The sequence below is a fragment of the Entelurus aequoreus genome, linkage group LG02 (assembly GCF_033978785.1).
Source record: "Entelurus aequoreus isolate RoL-2023_Sb linkage group LG02, RoL_Eaeq_v1.1, whole genome shotgun sequence".
Taxonomy (NCBI): domain Eukaryota; kingdom Metazoa; phylum Chordata; class Actinopteri; order Syngnathiformes; family Syngnathidae; genus Entelurus; species Entelurus aequoreus.
The window spans coordinates 45008194-45026458 of NC_084732.1; the positions used below are offsets into that span (position 1 = coordinate 45008194).

Here is an 18265-nt window from a genome sequence, read left to right on the forward strand (position 1 = left end):
TTCTATTTTTTCTTCCCTGGGCACCTGACAGTTTTGGCCGTTTTGACATCTTGTGTTGATTTTTTGATGTGGTGACGTCCAAAAAGAGTCATGATACGGGAAGGGAGGGGGGGGCGTAATGTAGTAACAAATAATATTTCTATTAAATAGGCTTTACTTTGCATTTTAATTAACGTGGGATTATTTTTTGTGTTTCGAAATAATAGTACCAACTTTTTTTTTCTCCAACATTTGTGGCACTGGCGTGGCGCCCCCTGATGGATGGCGCCCTTAGCATTTGCCTATACGGCCTATGCCACGGGCCTGCCCTGACCCCAATTTGATTGATTGATTGAGACTTTTATTAGTAGGTTGCACAGTGAAGTACATATCCCGTACAATTGACCACTAAATGGTAACACCCGAATAAGTTTTTCAACTTGTCTAAGTCGGGGTCCACTTAAATTGATCCATGATACAGATATATACTATCATATATACTATCATCATAATACAGTCATCACACAAGATAATCACATTGAATTATTTACATTATTTACAATCAGGGGGGGGGGGTAGAATATGGACAGCAAGTAGTGGACATAGAGAGAGAGAGAGACATCAGAAGGCATAAGAAAAAGTATCTGCATTTGATTGTTTATATTTGATTATTAGCAATTGATTATTAGCAATCCGAAGATAGCAAATGGTAAAAAAAAGAGTGCACATTTAACTTTATAAATAACCAGGACCTTCATTATGCATTTCAGGCTAACTAGCTAACTAAGTAGCAGCATTGTTTTAAAGCGGGAATGTAACTTTTGCCTGCAAAACAACAAATGTATGACGTGCACAGAGGTTGTATAATGTGCTAGACAGGTTTTTATTTGTCAAACACAGACTTGGTGTAAAGTGGAGCTAATACATTTTACTACAAGCAGTGATGAATACTTACTTTCTTGAAAAAGTTTCTTATGTCCATTTTGTATCCGTTCACGTTCTTGTTCTGCAGCGCTGTGTGCTTCAAAGCCTGCAGGACCGCAAGCAAGGTCGCAGAGAAAATGTGGACTGGATTTTGAGTGGTGTGGGCATTTTCTATATGAACAAGTGGAATGGATTGGATACTGACGCACTAAAGGGGCTCTCTACCTTACGTTATGAAGTGAGGGGAAACTGAGTGAATAATGACAGGTTATATGATTATTTATTTAAAACTCATATTTGGGCCACTTTATAATGAATATGTCGGCATGTATTTGTAAAAAAATAAAATTAAAAATAATTAAATAAAATATAACACCAAATTATTTAGGGGGGTTTACGAATATTTTAGGGGGTTAGAACCCCCCTAAAATAGGCCTAACAACGCCAATGATTATGTTTATTTTGATATACTATACGTACAATGGCATGTACATTATCTTTAAAACCACCCTGCATGTACACAGAGCCCTGGGAACTTTATGTATGTTTTTTTTCAGTGTTTAAAGCACGCATGCACGCCTCTTCTACTGAAACCCAACGCTCATAGAATGACAACATGTTTAGCAACACGATGATGCCATGTTCAGCATTAAATTATTGATTGATTGATTGAAACTTGTATTAGTAGATTGTACAGTACAGTACATATTCCGTACAATTGACCACAAAATGGTAACCCCCGAATACATTTTTCAACTTGTTTAAGTCGGAGTCCACGTAAATCAATTCATGGTACAAATATATACTGTATTTTTCGGAGTATAAGTCGCACCGAAGTATAAGTCGCACCTGCCGAAAATGTATAATAAAGAAGGAAAAAAACATATATAAGTCGCACTGGAGTCTAAGTCGCATTTTTGGGGGAAATTTATTTGATAAAACCCAACACCAAGAATAGAAATTTGAAAGGCAATTTAAAATAAATAAAGAATAGTGAACAACAGGCTGAATAAGTGTACGTTATATGACGCATAAATAACCAACTGAGAACGTGCCTGGTATGTTAACGTAACATATAAGAGTCATTCAAATAACTATAACATATAGAACATGCTATACGTTTACAAAACAATCTGCTGCTCCTAATCGCTAAATCCGATGAAATCTTATACGTCTAGTCTCTTACGTGAATGAGCTAAATAAAATTATTTTATATTTTACGGTAATGTGTTAATAATTTCACACATAAGTCGCTCCTGAGTATAAGTCGCACCCTCGGCCAAACTATGAAAAAAAACTGAGACTTATAGTTCGAAAAATACGGTACTATCAGCATAATACAGTCATCACACAAGTTAATCATCAGAGTATATATATGGAATTATTTACATTATTTACAATCCGGGGGGATGGGATGTGGAGGGGGAGGGGGGTTCTTTAGGTTTGGTTGTTATCAGCACTTAAGTCATCAACAATTGCATCATCTGAGAAATGGACATTGAAACAGTGTAGGTCTGACTTCGTAAGATATGTAAATAAATAAATGGGTTATACTTGTATAGCGCTTTTCTACCTTCAAGGTACTCAAAGCGCTTTGACAGTATTTCCACATTTACCCATTCACACACACATTCACACACTGATGGCGGGAGCTGCCATGCAAGGCGCTAACCAGCAGCCATCAGAGGCAAAGGGTGAAGTGTCTTGCCCAAGGACACAACGGACGGGACTAGGAAGGTAGAAGGTGGGAATGTACAGCGAGCAGTAAACATAGTGAGTTCAGAAAGCATAAGAAAAAGTATATACATTGTGATGTATTACATGTGCAGTGAAGTGTACATTATTTCTAAAATCATCCACACTAAAGAGCCAAGGAAACCCTTCTGCATGTTTAAGTGCCTATACAAACCACACTGATGTGCGTGTCACTGCACAACTCTCGTGGAATTATAAAGATTTTAATCATCGATATAGTGATATAGTACATGTGCAATGAACTGTATATTGCCTTTAACATCAGTACACACTACAAGGAAGAGGCTACATCATGTTTTTTTGAGTTGCTTGGTCTCTTTTTACACGTGTAAACTGTCGCTCCATCTACAAAAACGTAAGCAAAACACGTAAGTTAAAGGCCTACTGAAATGAATTTTTTTTATTTAAACGGGGATAGCAGATCCCTTCTATGTGTCATACTTGATCATTTCGCGATATTGCCATATTTTTGCTGAAAGGATTTAGTAGAGAACAACGACGATAAAGATCGCAACTTTTGGTAGCTGATAAAAAAAAAGCCTTGCCCCTACCGGAAGTAGCGTGACGTAGTCAGTTGACACGCTCCTCACATTTTCCTATTGTTTTCAATGCAGCTAGAGCGATTCGGACCGAGAAAGCGACGATTACCCCATTAATTTGAGCGAGGATGAAAGATTTCTGGATGAGGAACGTTAGAGTGAAGGACTAGAATGCAGTGCAAGACATATCTTTTTTCGCTCTGACCGTAACTTAGGTACAAGCTGGCTCATTGGATTCCACACTCTCTCCTTTTTCTATTGTGGATCACGGATTTGTATTTTAAACCACCTCGGATACTATATCCTCTTGAAAATGAGAGTCGAGAACGCGAAATGGACATTCACAGTGACTTTTATCTCCACGACAATACATCGAAGAAACACTTTAGCTACGGAGCTAACGTGATAGCATAGTGCTTAACTGCATATAGAAACAAAATAAATAAATCCCTGACTGGAAGGATAGACAGAAGATCAACAATACTATTAAACCATGGACATGTAAATACACGGTTAATGCTTTCCAGCCTGGCGAAGGTTAACAATGCTGTTGCTAACGACGCCATTGAAGCTAACTTAGCAACCGGACCTCACAGAGCTATGCTAAAAACATTAGCTATCCACCTACGCCAGCCAGCCCTCATCTGCTCACCCTCACACCCGTGCTCACCTGCGTTCCAGCGATCGACGGTGCGACGAAAGACTTCACCCGATCACAGATGCGGTCGGCGAGACGGAGGAAGTTAAAGTGAGTTCGCCGGCTAGCGCGTCTGCTATCCATCTCTGTCCTCCTGGCTGTGTTGCTGTAGTCCGCCGCTAATACACCGATCCCACCTACAACTTTCTTCTTTGCAGTCTCCATTGTTCATTAAACAAATTGCAAAAGATTCACCAACACAGATGTCAAGAATACTGTGGAATTTTGAAATGAAAACAGAGCTTTTTTGTATTGTATTCAATGGGGTACCAATACATCCGTATCAACCGTTTACGTCACGCGCATAAGTCATCATATCTAAACGTTTTCAACCGGAAGTGTGGCGGGAAATTTAAAATTGCACTTTATAAGTTAACCCGGCCGTATTGGCATGTGTTGCAATGTTAAGATTTCATCATTGATATATGAACTATCAGACTGCGTGGTCGGTAGTAGTGGGTTTCAGTAGGCCTTTAACTTCATGATGTGTCGTTAAATAAGGACTAAAAACATAAGATAATGTTGCACCTTTCTTATGACACAGAGCAAAAAGTCTTGCTTGTCAAAGTTGTCCCATCAGGTGGAGGTTCAACAGCAATCGTATCCAAAACAGCTGACTGTCATTAGCGCTGGCGGGACTGTCGCAAAGCCCATTTTAATGTCTTTCTTATTAATATTGAGTGAGAATAGCAGTATGTTTACATTCAAACATACAGCAACACTGTAAAAACTGTTGCCTAGATCTAACTCAATAAAAATAAGGCAACATTTTCCAAGCAATTTTTGTTAGTTTAGTCAACTAATTGGTATTTTGAGTAAGTAGAACTTAATAATATGCATTTCGATTTATGCAAAAAGATTAAGTTGCGTTTACAGAAAAAGCCAACAAATTGAGTAAAATCAATGTAAAAAACATCAGCATATTAAACACACAAGACTTAATTAAAATAAGTAACATTTAAATGAAAAATTAATTTGTGTACTCAATTTTATTAATTTTGACCAACTTACCCTTTCTTTGTTTTGGAAATGGAAACTGCTTAAAATAATTACTTAGAATAATAATAAAAAAATCAAGACATATAAAATTCCAACCCTTATTAAATCATTATCATATAAAAACAATGGCAATGAGCTGGACAGCATGAACAGTCAACATCCATATTTAGTGCATAGAATGCATGACCTCAACTTTTTAAAGTGCTGTATAGAACACCTTCACAGTAGTTTTCTTTTTTTAACCGTATACATATTATTAAAACATTTTCACAAGCCATATCCAAACCGTGTCAATAAGCTGGAGAGTATTAACAGTCAAGAACATCAGTATACGGTATAACTCGGTTGGTAGAGCGGCCGTGTTAGCAACTTGAGGGTTGCAGGTTCGATCCCCGCTTCCGCCATCCTAGTCACTGCCGTTGTGTCCTTGGGCAAGACACATTACCCACCTGCTCCCAGTGCCACCCACACTGGTTTAAAATGTAACTTAGATATTGGGTTTCACAACGTAAAGCGCTTTGAGTCACTTGAGAAAAAGCGCTATATAAATGTAATTCACTTCACTTATTTAGTGCATAAAAGAATGCATGACCTCAGCATCTCAAGTTTTACTTAGAACCTTCACAGTACAGTTTCTTGCTAAAACAATTTAACATTAAGATTATCTGTACTTCTGTAACAATTCACAAGCAGAACACCTTCACCATAGTGTCTTTCAGTGTGTATATTTTGAAACATTTGAACTTAAACAACTCACAGATCCCTCCTTCTGACCAGCTGGAGCTTCACAGTGGGGCCATTTAGTGTGTATAAAACATTTAAAAAAACGTAATTTACACACCAGAAACGATGACCTGGAGCTTTGTATAAAACCTGAACAGGACAAACCGTTACAACATTCTGAAGAATTCCACTCAATGAACAATGTATAATGATTTTGAACAGACACAAGAAAATAGCTGTTCAAAAGTGCAAGCTGACAGTCATGGCTCACTGCCTAAGCTAGAAGCTTGTTTTTGAGAGTCATGAATTTGGGGGTTGGTTTTGGGCGCAGTGTATCGTGTCCCACAAAAAGTCTTTGAAACACCTCAAATGTTTTGGAAAGTTTGGATGGATACTCAAGATTAAGTGCATACGTCAACCCCAGAAGTAGGCAGCATGCTTTGGCTAGGTTTCCAAGATGAGTAAGGACTGGTACTCCCTCAATGATGATTCCTACTGCATTTGGCTCACGACAGATGTAGATGCTCATATTCTTCATTTCTAGGTCCTCATGAACAGTGGTCTCTGCAGTTCCCTTTGAGATACAAAAACAGTAATTTAAAAAAACAAACATCTAATTTTATGAGACACTTGTGATTTAGGGCTACATAAATAAACATTGATTGATTATATTTAATATAAATTGTGTGATTTAATCCAGATAATGATTACTTTTGTGAAGACCATTTTGAAAACATTTGAATTCTAATTTGAGATCTTGTACATTAAACTTGGTACAATAGATGCATTTCCAGCCACATGCTTTTTATTGGCATTTTTAATTTGCATATAAAAAACCTGAATAGAAAAACCAGAAATTAAAACAAACAAACAGTAATATGTTATATATATATATAGAGTAAATGTTTTAATGCTTGTTTAAGGGGAGTATTTTTTGTTTGCATTGTTTTTTTTAGGGCAAACAGAAACACAAGACAGAAAGGCATCACTCTGTGGTGCTATGCTAATTGGCTATCCTGGGGCTCCTGCCAACTAGCTGCATGCTCGACCTCCACCTGACAACTGCTGGTTCAGTCAGTTCACATAAGTAAACCAAATTTAAGCTTGTACATCAGACTGATCCAAACCTGCTTTTAAACAATACTTACACAGTAGTCAGAGATTAGCTCCTGTCCACTCTCTCCCATGTACTCTATGAGGCATCTCAAAGTCACATCTCTCTTTATCACTGCAGAGGCACTTGGGTCCTAGAGTTAATAGAAGAATAATAAATAAATGAATTTTGTTGGCAATTTTACTCCAAATCTGTGATATCATTATTAGAGCATGATTACAGATTCAGTTGTAAACTTTTAAACCACTTTTAACCCACCTGTATCAGTTCCATCAACAAGTTCTTGATGCGCTGACCAGTCACTCCACCTTTTGCACTGAAGAGCTCCAGGAGTTTTGGAGTCTACCTGTCCAGCTGGGACATAAATGTTGATTCCAGTGGAACAGCAGTGCACCTTCGGAACTCTTCATTAATCTGTAAGACAGCAAATGTTGACCGTTACTGATATTAAGGGTTTTAGTTAAGGCTGAAACGACGCGTCGACATAGTCGACGTCATCGGTTACGTAAATACGTCAACGCCGTTTTTGTGCGTCGACGCGTCGCATATTTACGTCATACTACCGTCATGGCGGAGCGCAAAGCAGACTGTGCGAGCGAGGGGAAAAACGCACGCAAAAAAGTCGTCAAAAGTGTGGGAGTATTTCAATACACAGCCTAATAATGTTGTTGTATGCACACCGTGTCGAGCGGAAATGGCCTATCATAGCAGCACAACGGCTATGAACGAACATTTGAAAAGAAAACCATCAACCATCAACTAGTCAATCGTCCGCGTTAGCATACGTTGTCATCATTACACAAAAACATGAATGTGTCATTTGTATCTGCTAGGGGTGTAACGGTATGTGTTTTGTATTGAACCGTTTCGGTACGGGGCTTTCGGTTCGGTACGGGGGTGTACAGAACGAGTTTCAAAGCTAAAGCTAACTTTAGCTGCTAAAGTCTTAACAAGTTGCTTTGCTCCTCTGCCTCTGTCTCAGCACGCAGCATTGTCCCACCCATACAACCATCTGATTGGTACACACGCAGCATTGTCCCACCCACACAACCATCTGATTGGTACACACGAAGCATTATCAGCCAATCAGCAGTGCGTATTCATAGCGCATGTAGTCAGCGCTTCAGCGTCGAGCAGATAGGTGTTTAGCAGGTGAGCATCAGGCAGCGGACTCTCCCCAAATGATAATAAACACCTCCCAGTCAACTACTAGTAACATCACTATGAGCCCGTTGACCTACTAGAAACCTAAACTGCAGCTCAGCTCACTCGCAGTCCTGGTTTGAGGTGAAGGCTAATTACCTCTCAGTTCCAGCCACATCGACCCCTTCTGAGCGCCTATTTTCAGCTGCTGGGAATATTGTAAACAAGAAAAGAAGCAAAGCAAGTAGACATGCTAACCTTTCTTCATTACAACTGTTAGTCACTCACTGGAATGAGTAGAATTGGTTATTGTGTACTGTGTTGGACTGGATGTTTATTTTGCACCTTTTAAAAGCAATACTTAATGTTTACAGTGCTCCAGAATATTTAGATTGGCACTTTTTTGTATTGGATGTTTATCTTTATTTTTGCACATTTTAGCAAATAAGCAATACTTTCACTTTTGTTGAAATGTTTACACTGTTGTTACAGAATATTTCGTTTTGCACTTTTTTGTATTGGATGTTTATCTTTATTTTTGCACATTTTAAAGCAAAATAAGCAATACTTTTACTTTTGAAATGCTTATACTATTGCAGAATATTAAGATTTGCACTGGATGTTTACTTTTATATTTGCACATTAAAAAGCAAATAAGCTACTTTTAATTTTGTTAAATGTTAAAAGATTTAAATGTTTACATTGTTACAGAATATTTTGTCATGTTGTTGTCAATGTTGAGTGGCCATACTTTTTTTTTTTGGAAATAAAAGCCATGCCTTTTGAAAAAACTGGCCTACTTTTATTTTTTCATCTTCATTTTAAATAAAATAAAATAAAAAATAATCGGTAAAAGGAAAAATAATCTATAGATGAATCTAAAAAATAATCTATAGATTAACCGATTAATCGAAAAAATAATCTATAGATTAATCGATAGAAAAATAATCGTTAGCTGCAGCCTTAGTTTTAGTATACATTTTCAGGCAAAAATTGAGTCTAGTATGTCATGTCCAAGTCACAATGGAAACTTAGTCAAGAAAAATAGAATGATAAATCATTTACCTGGAATGGTTCGAAGAGGGCAGGCCATCTTTCCTTAAATTCTGCCACCCCAGCAGGAGACTTGGCAACAACTTCCTGTCTTCTCCAACTGTATACGTTCTGGCCATCATATCATTGATGCTCCTGGCACAGTCCTTTTACACAGAGGGCAGGTGAATGAAGGACTTACTTGAGATGAGTTGAGGAATTTGACTTCTGGGTGGTATCTTGACAGATGAGAGCGAAGGGAACTCCAGCATTTAAAAGAGCATGGGCAACCTATATGAATGCAAGGGAAGGCATGGCTGTGTCCAAAGGTCCCATGGTGCAGTCTGTAATGCTTTAAAAAATCACTCTTGGTTGGCACAACAGTGCTGCACAATTTACAGGGCCATCCCATCTGTCATTGTAGAGAGCGAGAGAAAAAAAAGACAAGTTATGGTTCATGTCTAACGTCTTGGATATATAAGCCTGATGAGAGCCCTTTATATATGTTTTTTTTACACCCTAATATACTCAATTGCAGTGTTTCCTCTGGATTTTTTTGTAGCGCGGTGGTCTAAGTTGGTAACCTAGCAACAGTAGTGGTCCGGGGGCATGCCCCCACGGAAGAACATTTTGAAAAATGACCCTTTAAATCAGGGGTCCCCAAACTTTTTGACTCGGCGGCCGCATTGGGTTAAAAAAATTTGGTCGGGGGCCAGGCTGTGTATATGTATATGTATATATATATATATATATATATATATATATATATGTATGTATATATACATTGTCTTTTTAATCGGTTTTGTCATTTAACATCAATTAGCATTGATGTTCATCAACATTTAACATTGTCACATTATCGATGGGAAAATTCATTTTTAGACAATATGATTTGCCTGAGCGACTAGGAGACACCAAGAGTAACAAGTGGTAGAAAATGGACTAGAAAGGAAAGATTAAAAAAATAAAAATTGTGGGCCGGATTTTGGATGCTGGGGGGCCGAATCCGGCCCCCCGGCCGTAGTTTGGGGACCCCTGCTTTAAATAGTGACTACTGGTGAGATTTTGGGGGAAAAAATGTTGAGATTGAGACTTACACAATGAGTGTTATTCTTACAAGAGTAGCGTTTTGCCTAAGAGTGTGCATGGACAGCAGGTCTGAGGGGAGCTATCTAGCTAGCTGCTAGCAACTTTTAATGCAAACTAGTGAAGCAGCTTTAATGTGGCTGCTTATAAACTGAAGAATAAAATATTAAACTACCACGCAAATAAAACGCTAATTATAAACTGCACAGCTATAACAATGTTTGGTTGAAGTTAATGAGCTGTTGGAGGTAAGAGCAAATTCGAAATGGCAGTCGGCGGGAAAAGTAGCAAACTAAATATAACGTTGAGCCATGCTTTTGAAAATGTATACATTTCAATCCTGGCAAATACTGACTTTTAACAATATAAATTGTTACTTACATGAGTGATGAGTCCGGTAAAGTGTTTTCCTTGGGCTCCGTGAAGAGACGTGTCTGGGCTTGTTCTTCGACAGCTGCATGCAGGTGGGCGGGTCCTGACCTTTTAGGTCTGATATAAACATTTGAACTGAGTTTTGCTAAATCAATTTATGTTGGAAGTCCAATAAAATTAATTTTATCACATAAAAAATTAAGTTACGAAAATATTCACACTTTTTATTTATAGATAACTCAAAAACTATACAAATAAAAATAAATTGATTTATTGGAATAAATATACTTTTAAAAATAAAGTAAAATGGACAATACCACTGAAAGAGTTTTTACAGTGAAGGGTGAGTGTGTGGAGAGGGTCCGCACCTTCCGGTCTCTTGGCATCCTTATCTCTGACAACATCTCCTGGTCAGAGAACACTACTGTCATCACTAAGAAGGCTCAGCAGAGGCTGCACTTCCTGAGAGTCCTCAAGAAGTACAACCTGGACTGCAACCTGCTGCTTCTACCGCTCATCCACCGAGAGCCTGCTGACATACTGCATCACAGCATGGTACGGCAGCTGCACCGTTGTAGACAAGGAGAGGCTCCAGAGAGTGGTAAAGGCAGCACAGCGGATCATCGGCTGCCCTCTCCCCTCACTGATAGACATTTACACCTTCCGCTGCCTCAGCAGAGCTACCAACATTACCAAGGACAGCTCCCACCCTGGCTTTGACCTGTTTGACCTGCTGCCCTCAGGAAAGGGTCATCAGGTCTAAGACAAACAGACTCAAGAACAGTTTTTTCCCTAAAGCCATAACCACGGTAAACTCTCATAGGCACTGATTTTATAGCTTAGCACCTCTCTGTGTGCAATTTTTACTTTCCACCCACAGTCTGAATGCTTCTGTATATACGTATATAGTATAATATTTAAACAACACATTCAGAACATTCGTTCTCAGGACTGGACTGTGCACCTTACCTCTTTTTGCACTATTTTTCTTTTCTTTCCTTCCTATGTTTTGCATATTTATAGACTGTCGCACTGATACTGGAGTTGCATTTAATCTCATTGTACCTGTGTATAGTGACAATAAAAGGCATTCTATTCTATCTAAGTCATCTTATAGTGTGTTTAAAAGCAGCAAGGCATTGTTGTTGAGCTTTGGAAATGACAGCGCACAACCGTCACGTAATCACAAGTCTCCGTTTGTGCCGTGTACACGCATACACTAAGCGCGAGTTTTGGAACTCTACATTTTGGCCAGCGTTTGCAAATGTCTGCGTTTTTAAAGACAAAAGTATGCGTCTGCGTGTGGACAAGAGGCCTAAACGCAGAGATAAGTATGCGTTTATTGAGTATCTGTGTTCATGTGGACATGGCCCCACACGGAGAGTTTCAAAAACGCATATTTGGGGTTAAAACGATCTCCATCCACACAAGTGTAGTTTCAAAACTGTTTATGTCTACACACAAACGCATACACTTGTGTCATGCACATTTTGTCCAATCAGAAGCCTGAAAAAAGCAGCAATAGCTGGTATTACAACTCTATTATGTTTATTTTGATGTACTTTACGTACATGTACATTATCTTTAAAACCAGCCTACACGTACACAGAGCCCTGGGAACTTAATGTATGTTTTTTTTTCAATGTTTAAAGCATGCATGCACGCCTGTGCTGCTGAAACCCAACGCTCATAGAATTATAACATGTTTAGCAACATGATGATGCCATGTTCAACAACATTGTGATGTATTACATGTGCAGTGAAGTGTACATTATTTCTAAAATCAGCCACACTAAAGAGCCAAGGAAACCCTTTTGCATGTTTAAGTGCCTATACAAACCACACTGACGTGCGCGTGTCGCTACAAAAATCTCGTGGAATCATAAAGATTTTAATCATCGATATAGTGATATAGTACATGTGCAATGAAGTGTATATTGCCTTTAACATCAGTACACACTACAAGGAAGAGGCTGCGTCATGTTTTTTTGAGTTGCTTGGTCTCTTTTTACGCGTGTCAACTGTCGCTCCATCTACAAAAATGGAAGCAAGACACGTAAGTTAACTTCATGATGTGTCGTTAAATAAGGACTAAAAACATAAGGTAATGTTGCACCTTTCTTATGACACAGAGCAAAAAGTCTTGCTTGTCAAAGTCGTCCCATCAGGTGGAGGTTCCACAGCGATCGTATCCAAAACAGCTGACTGTCATTGTCGCAAAGCCCATTTTAATGTCTTTCTTATTAATGTTGAGTGAAAATAGCAGCATGTTTACGTTCAAACATATAGTAAGTCCTCTTATAGTGTGTTTAAAAGCAGCAAGGCATTGTTGTTGAGCTTTAGAAATGACAGCGCACAACCGTGACGTCATTACAAGTCTCCGTTTGTGCCGTGTACACGCATACACTAAGCGGAGAGTTTTGGAACTCTACACTTTGGCCAGCGTTTACAAAACACTGCGTTTTTAAAGACAAAAGTATGCGTCTGCGTGTGGACAAGAGGCCTAAACGCCGAGATAAGTATGCGTTTATTAAGTATCTGTGTTCGTGTGGACATGGCCTCAATTGGCACACTGCGGTACTTGTAAGTGCTCAAGTGCGTTCAGACTGAGAAAGTACAGCAACATGCAGTGCACCATCACCGGTAAGCAGATGATCTACTCAGAACAAGAAAAATGGTAAGTGCGTAGTGCTGGACTCTTAACACCAGTGTTGCCAAATCGTAAATGACAAGTTATCGTCACTGTATCTTAAAATTATCGTATTTTAAAGAATACTATCGTACTTATTCGATTTGATGTTACTCAGAACCGTCTTCTGTAGTAAAACACTATCACAGACTGTGTATATAGAATGTAGTTTGTGATACAGTTTTACATTTTCATAAACTAACAGTGTTGAGGAAAAATGCCACAGGCAAAACAGTGCCCCAACAGCTGGCTGTAAATGGGATGTATCTTGTTTGTGTTTGCTCTTAGCCAAGTATTGAGGGGGTCAAACTATTGTACATTGTGGAATTTGGTGAATTCTTTATGGAAAAAGTGTAAAAATATTTTACAAATACAATAGTTGTTATACAAATATGATAATCATTGTGTGTCTGGCAAACCTAGGCTGACCATACGTCCTCTTTTCCCCGGACATGTCCTCTTTTGCGGGGGTGTCCGGTCTGTCCGGGCGGGGTTTCTTAAATGCCTCAAATGTCCGGCATTTTGAATTAGCCCTGGACGTACATATTTTCAATGTACGTCCAAGGTTGAGTTAAGAAGGTGTTAAAAAAAAAAACTGAAGGTGCGCGCACGTAGCAACATTCGTGAGGGAGGGGCAGAGACACGGAGCGAGAGAGCTAGTGAGTGGAGAGAGACATGAGAACAAGAAATGCCGAAACGTAAATGCAACTTCACGGATGATTTGCGGGAAAAGTATTCGTGTTTTCGTCCTGGCCGTGACACATGGAAAGCAGAATGCACTGTGTGCAAAGCAGGAACGTATATATCTGTGGCAAATAAAGGGGCCAAAGATCTACAAGCCCATATCGACACTACAAAGCACAAAACAGCTGTGCAGGGCGAGAGCTCGTTCGCTGTTTTTTGTTTAAATTTAATTAACTTGTTTTGAGGCATTATTTATGTTTACATTATATACAAGAGGTTATTTTGAATATTTCTATCTCTGCACTTTTTTTCCAAAACTGTGAATGTTACAGAATATAAGTGTGACTTATTTTGTTATACTGTCAAGCAGTGTTGGCGTTAACGCACTTATTGTGTCTTTTTAACGCATTGAAATCAGAAAGGACCCAGATTATTAATTTTTTTAATTTTTTTTTTACCATTTGTGTCCCACAGCTAATGTTTTAAAGGCCCACGGCACATTCTAAAAATACTATTAAAATAAACAAAAACATAACAAAAGTGAAATAAAAAAGCTTAAAGGTGAAATGTAATTTAGAAAAAGTTGCAATGTTGACATCAGTAAATAAAACAAAGCTGTTTTTTTTTTCCTTCAAACGGTCATTGCTCAAAACATAATATAGAATCAAAATCAATGTTATTATGAATTATTGACCTATCAAAGGTTCCGATAACTTCACATCAAATATTCCACTTTGAAAAATATTTTTTGTGGAAGATTTTGCATATTTTGTGTGTTTGCCATAAAAAACATAGTTTTGTTTGACAAAAAAGGGCGGAAAAAAACAAACGAAAAAAGCAACATAAAAAAAAACTAAAACATTTTGAAATGAGGAATAGATCCGTAGTTGATGTAGACTCCAGAGATTTAAGCGTTAAATATAAAATGTATGTATGCCCTGGCACACCATTATCATCATTTCATGACCGAAGCAAAACACTTTTTACACTTTTATACTGAAATAAATACACCTACAACTTATTAAATAAAAACATAGAAAAAACTACCAGCAGCGGTAAAGTTTAGATCCATGAAGGAAAGAAGAAAGTGAATGAATGTTTATAACTGAATACATTTACATATGTATACACATTTGTTTTCTTTTGTATGATCTTTTTTAATGAATTAAGTAACGTTTATGACAACCTTTTTCCAAAACACAACATAGAATGTGAGATATAACAGGATAATGCATACATTTGTCATTTGTTTTCAAAACGCTTACAAAAAAGTGGGACCCCAAAAATTTACTGTGGGACCCCATTTTTATGACTTGATGGGGTCCCTGGGACCCCATTTTGAAAATTCCTAGCGGTAACACTGCTGTCAACAGACGAGAAAAAATGCTTTATTTAAAAAAATATATTATTTATAAAGCAAGTTCGAGTATCATTGGCAAATTTTCACCTAGTCCTGGCCTTGGCGTGCTGCCCGCCTTGGCACGCATATATGTGTCCTCTTTTTGGGATTTCAGAATATGGTCAGCCTAGGCAAACCTTAACACAATTTTCACCATTTCGGTTACTTAGGATGGACTAACTGGTGGGTTTGGGTCCCCTCATTGCCTCCTAGACTGGCACAGGCTCCGGGTACTGTGGTCTGGTGGCCTGCCAATCCCGTGCAGAGACCTCTTTGAGGGTGTGTGCTTCCGGTTTGTGTGGCGTCGCGTGGGTTTTGCTTCCTTTTGGGCAGGGTCCGTGTTTGTCTGTTCCGGCCTCACACTGTGGGGTTTGTGTCAGTGACTTGATGCGTGGGCTGCGCAGCCCTCGTTTGGTGTGGATGCTGTGTCTCGGTTGTGCGGGTTTGTGTGTTTGTGCGGGTTTGGACTGGGGACTCGGAGTGGGGTTTTTTTGGTGGGAGGTGGTGTTGATATCTCTTGTTTGTGTGTTGGTGTTTAGGCTGACTGGCGAGCTGGCGCTGTTGGCGTGGTCCTGTTGGCGTGTGTTTGTCGGTCGTGGCTTTTTGGTCGTTTTGGTTTGATCCTGTGATGCTGGTTGTCGGGGGGTATTTCAGCCGTTGTTCCTGCTGGTGTTTGTTTGTGGTGCGTGCGCCCATGGCCGCTGGGTACGTTGCGGGTAGGTGGCTTATATTGTGGTTTGTGGCAGCGCATGTGCGTGGTGGCTGTCGGGTCTGGCAGACTTGCCCGCTTTGTTCTCGTTTGTTGTCGCGCGGGTTGGTTTGTCGGATGTCGGCCCAGGCCTGCCATTGCGCTCTGCCGCGCCGTCCTTTGTGCCCAGTGTTGTGCCGTCGTTTGGGTGCAGCCTTGACGGACGTTGTCCCTGGAAGGGGATGCGGCCAGACCTGTGGGACGGGGTGAGGTGATTGGCTTGTTCTCGGTGGGTAGTGGGTTCCGGGGCTGCAACGCTGGCCCGCCGGCTTGTCTATGGATTTGTTTGTTTATATATGTGTGTATGTATGAATGTAAATATATATATATATATATATATATATATATATATATATATATATATATATATATATATATATATATATATATATATATATATATATATATATATATATATATATATATATATATATATATAGATCTATATATATATCTATATATATATCTATATATATATCTATCTATATATATATATATATATGTATATATATATATATATATATATATATATATATATATATATATATATATATATATGTATATGTCTATATATATATCTATATATATATATATATCTATATATATATATATATATATATATAGATATAGATATATATATATATATATATATATAGATATATATATATAGATATATCTATCCATCTATATATATATATATATATATATATATATATATATATATATATATATATATATATATATATATATATATATATATATATATATATATATATATATATATATATATATATATATATATATATATATATATATATATATATATATATATATATATATATGTGTTTATGTATATATTATGTGTATGTATGTGTGTATGTAGGTATGCACATGTGTATACGCCCGGTTGTTAGTGGGGCGGGGCGGTCTTCTTGTCCGGCTGTGGAGAGTGTCTGGGGCACTCGAGGCGGGACGTCTTGCCTTTCTGCCCGCACGGGGTGTGGTCTTTAGCTAGCTTGGGGATGGCTTTCCCCTGCTTCTCCCGTGCCGTGTCCTCTGCCGGGCACATCTGTCTATGACCTGCTGCTGGCCCTGCCGGGCGGCACTGTCACTCCGTCTCTGGGGGTCCTGTCGCTGGCCGGCGGGACTGCATGGGGGTGGTGGTCCCTTGTTCCCTGGGCACCGCACCTTCTGCTTTGGTTTGGGCTCTCTGGGTGGCTGGGGCTGTACTTTGGCTCCCGCACACACTGGGAGACAAATATATTGTACATACAAAATAATACATATACACACAATCCTTCATACATACAGTATATACTGTACATACGTACATTCATTCATACATACATACGTGCACACATTGGTACTTACCTACATACATAGGTAAGTACCATACGCTCCCACATACATACACAAATACAGTACATACATTCACACTCACGGTACATACATCCACCCGCACAATCACTGTGCAAACATACATATACACATACTCTACATATACAAGCACATATGCATACAAACACTCATGCATATAATCATGTTATATCAAACATATATCAACAATATTCCCCAAGGGGAAACTGGCTAAAACACGGCACACTGACAAAGCTTAACCTAATGGTACTATAACACTCTACAAGGTTAATACAGTTTGCTTCTCTTTCTTCCCCTCCATTTATCTGCCTTCTTTTGTAATTCAAGTTATCATTACATATATGTATCGTTGCATTTGAAACAATTGCATTGTTGAGAATAGATGTAATTATTAGTATTATTCATTATCAATGGAGGTATTTATATTTCTATTATTATTTGTATTGCTCCATTTGTAGTGCAATAATGTTCATTGTCATCTCTGTAATTAATATTCACTTTACTAACTGCTTCTTTGCTATCACCTTTCGTATCATATTTGTACATATCGTATTGGCTGATCTTGTTCTGTTGTTGTTGTTGTTGTCTCTGTTTCTTATCCCCCTCTTGTACCTGCAATTTCCCTCTCTGTTTTCCTTTTTTTTCTTCTTTCTATCCCTGCTCCGGTCCGGCTGCGCCAAACATTAATATAAATCAATTTAATGAAGTCAAATACAAAAAAGGCAACAGGAGAACTATCCCACACTTCTGTTTTGTAAAGTAAATCTGTACAACAGATATGGGCGTCTACATTAACAAAATGATTTGAATTAGAAGTAGATACATTTTGCCAATGTTATTTCTGGTAAGTGTGCAAAAAGCACAACATTTTTGCACCTGGGAACTAAGTACACAGTGTACATAGTATACTTACCATAGAGTACTGACATAAGTATTCGGTTTGAGACACATTCTTAAGAGTTGTGCTGCGTCTTCTGCTCTCACTAAAACATTGCAGCCATACAG

General features: G+C 38.4%; 1 long non-coding RNA gene across 1 annotated transcript; it reads right to left on the reverse strand.

Annotated features, from left to right (window-relative positions):
* Positions 1-4872: 4872 nt before the first annotated feature.
* Positions 4873-10448, reverse strand: LOC133663364 (uncharacterized). Its single transcript, XR_009828289.1, has 5 exons — positions 10373-10448; positions 8939-9317; positions 6989-7144; positions 6765-6863; positions 4873-6190 (listed from the first exon to the last, which is right to left on the reverse strand). It is a non-coding gene; the product is annotated as an uncharacterized LOC133663364 (long non-coding RNA).
* Positions 10449-18265: the final 7817 nt, after the last annotated feature.